The sequence below is a fragment of the Eschrichtius robustus genome, chromosome X (assembly GCF_028021215.1).
Source record: "Eschrichtius robustus isolate mEscRob2 chromosome X, mEscRob2.pri, whole genome shotgun sequence".
Taxonomy (NCBI): domain Eukaryota; kingdom Metazoa; phylum Chordata; class Mammalia; order Artiodactyla; family Eschrichtiidae; genus Eschrichtius; species Eschrichtius robustus.
Window position 1 is genome coordinate 19,651,280 of NC_090845.1, and position 2,880 is coordinate 19,654,159.

Genomic DNA, 2,880 nt, shown 5'->3' on the forward strand with positions numbered 1-2,880 from the left:
GGACATGTGTTAACAGTATTTTTATGGATAGGTGTGTACAATCAAAACGTTTGGAGATCACTTAAAGAAAACAATGAATAACCAGGAATCATTACAGAGTAAGCAGAGCCCAGACTCTGCAATCCCCCCTTTCACCTTCTCTTTAAAGGCAGCTATTCCTTTCACAGCCCAGCTTAAACTCCACTCTGGTAACCAGGGAAGCTTCATTCTCCCATAACTTTGACCCATACTCAAATTGTTCATATCCCTGATAGTTCACAGCATTCCCTGTCTGATTCAATATTTGGCTGTTTTAGTAATACTGCCCTTTATTGCTTTCTGGTGTTTTCAGCTGCAATGGTCTTGTCTTTCCAAGTAGACATAGGTTGTTCTGGGGCTAGACTGAATCTAGTACCTTTTTATCTGACGTAGCGCTGGGAAGACAGAAAGTACTCAATGGATATTTCCGGGCTAAACCCTCTTTGCTCTTCAAAGTCTGGTCAAAGGACCAGCGGCGGCAGTATCACCTGCGAGCTTGTTAGAGCACGTTACAATGTGCGCTTCCATGCTTTCCTCATTTCTCCGGTGCTTCTCAAATTTTAATGTGCACGAAATCACCTGATGGGCGGGGGGATCCTGTTAAAATGCAGATTCTGGTTCAGTAGGTCTGGGTGAGACCTAAGATTCTGATTTTAGAAAGTTCCCAGGTTATTCTGGTGCCTCCAGTCTGGGAACCACACATTTAGATTTAAGGCCCTAGAACTATACTGTCCAGTATGGTAGCCCCAGCCATGTGTAGCTGTGGAGCACTGGATACATGGGATTTTGAAGCTTAATATGGAAGAAAGAATGTAAAATATCTCATTAACAATTTAAAAATATCGATTATATGTTGCAGTGATAATATTTCGGATATGTTGGGTTAAATATAGTGTCACATTTATCTCTTTCTTTTCACATTAAAAAAATTAATTAATTAATTAATTTTGGCTGTGCTGGGTCTTAGTTGTGGCGTGCGGGATCTTCATTGCGGCATGTGGGATCTTTTAGTTGCAGCATGCGGGCTTCTTAGTTGTGGTATGCAGACTCTTAGTTGCGGCATGCATGCGGGCTCTAGTTCCCTGACCAGGGATTGAACCTGGGCCCCCTGCATTGGGAGTGCAGAGTCTTACCCACTGGACCACCAGGGAAGTCCCTCTTTTTACATTTTTAATGAAGCTACTAGAAAATTTAAAAGTACATGTGTGACTTGTTATATTTCTATTGTACAGTGCTGCTCTAGAAGACTCCCCTAGTTCTTTCAAAGACGTTATCCATTGAGAATCCACGTCCAGTTCATTCTGCTAAGGTAGCACCAGTATAGGGGTAGCCAAAAGAAAATTTCTAATTATAAATTACAAGATCATCCTCAGAAAGGTGTTTTTCCTCAGAAAAGTATATACCCTAGAAATATTTCTTTGTTTCTCAAAATATTGAGATTTTGTCAACATTTAGGATTTCTGTGTACATGTGTGATTCATAATATAGGTCTCCTCCTACATGGATGAATATGAATATAAGTATTGGATTAATCATCTGTGAATAGCTTCTTGACAAATACAGATGATGGCTGAGAATGCTGTTATATCCACAGTGTAATGTAATCATCTTCCAGTTCTTGGATATTCTGTTTTTTCAGTCTTTTTTTTTTCCTCTCTGCATTTCAGTTTTGGAAGTTTCTTTTGACATGTTTTCAAGCCCAAGGATTCTTTCCTGGGCTGTGTCCACCCTACTAATGAACCCAGTAAAGGCATTTTTTCATTTCTCTTACAGTGTTTTTGATTCTTTCTTGGAATTTCCATCTCTGTGCTTCTATTACCTGTCCTTGAATGTTGCCTCCTCTTCCCATTAGGGCCCTTAGTGTATTAATCATAGTAATTTTAAGCATCTGGTCTGGCAATTCCAGCACCCTCCCATATCTGAATCTGGATCTGATGCTTGCTCTATCTCTTCAAATTGTTTTTTTGCCTTTTACTATGCCTCATAATTTTTTTGGAAGCTGGATATGATGTATTGGGTAAAAGGAATGGAGGTAATAGAGCTTGAGTGACACAATGGTAAGGTGTGAGGGGAGGGGAAGCGTTCTCTAGTCCTATGATGAGGTCTCAGTCTCTAAGTAAGCCTGTCCCCCTGGAATGTGAACTTTACCACTCCATCTCAGTTACCCATTCCTACCCCCACCCCCTTAGGGGAGACAGGAAGGCCAGAGGGGCATAGAGTTGGTTGTTTCTCTCCCCTCCCCAGGCCAGTTCGACTCTGGTAAGGTGATTTCTGGTGAAGTCGTTTCTTCTGAGGGCAAGCCTTAAGAGCAGAGCGCTCTGGTGTATTTCAGAATGGCTACTTTTCCCCTCCTCTTGCTGGAAGCACCAGGAGATTTTTCTCGTTTTCACCATGAGAACATGGTAGGGCCCCTTGGAGTTTTTAACTCTCAGACTCGTCCACACTGAGCCTCCAGCAATCCATCATTTACAGTTCAGGTTTTCCTGCTCCACAATGGTTCCCTCGGAGGTTCTGCTCATGAGTTTATGCTCTGGTGAGTTGTAATTTTCTGTATTTGCCTGTCTGCCTCTCCAAGTTTAGGGGGCAGCAGTTTGCCCTCTGACTGCAGTTATTTGATGGATATAAGAAAAATCATTTTCAGTTTATTAAAATGTTTTTTCTTGTTGCATGAATGGGAATGATGACTTCCAAATGCCTCACATGCCAGACTAGAAACCAGAAGTTCCCAAAGTGTATTGTATAGCTAAGAAAGACCCAGCTGTAATTTGCAGAACGAAGCGAAAGTTTCATCAAGGTGAAATGTTGGCTGAGGTAGGAAGATCAATGTGAGATTAGTAATTTTGATTCAGGGGTGAGTTTTTC

The 2,880-nt window shown here is 41.5% G+C and overlaps 1 non-coding gene across 1 annotated transcript; it reads right to left on the reverse strand.

Moving 5' to 3' along the window:
* Positions 1–1,096: 1,096 nt before the first annotated feature.
* TRNAG-CCC (transfer RNA glycine (anticodon CCC)) lies at positions 1,097–1,169 on the reverse strand. The gene has a single exon. It is a non-coding gene; the product is annotated as a tRNA-Gly (tRNA).
* Between the last annotated feature and the right edge of the window lie 1,711 nt (positions 1,170–2,880).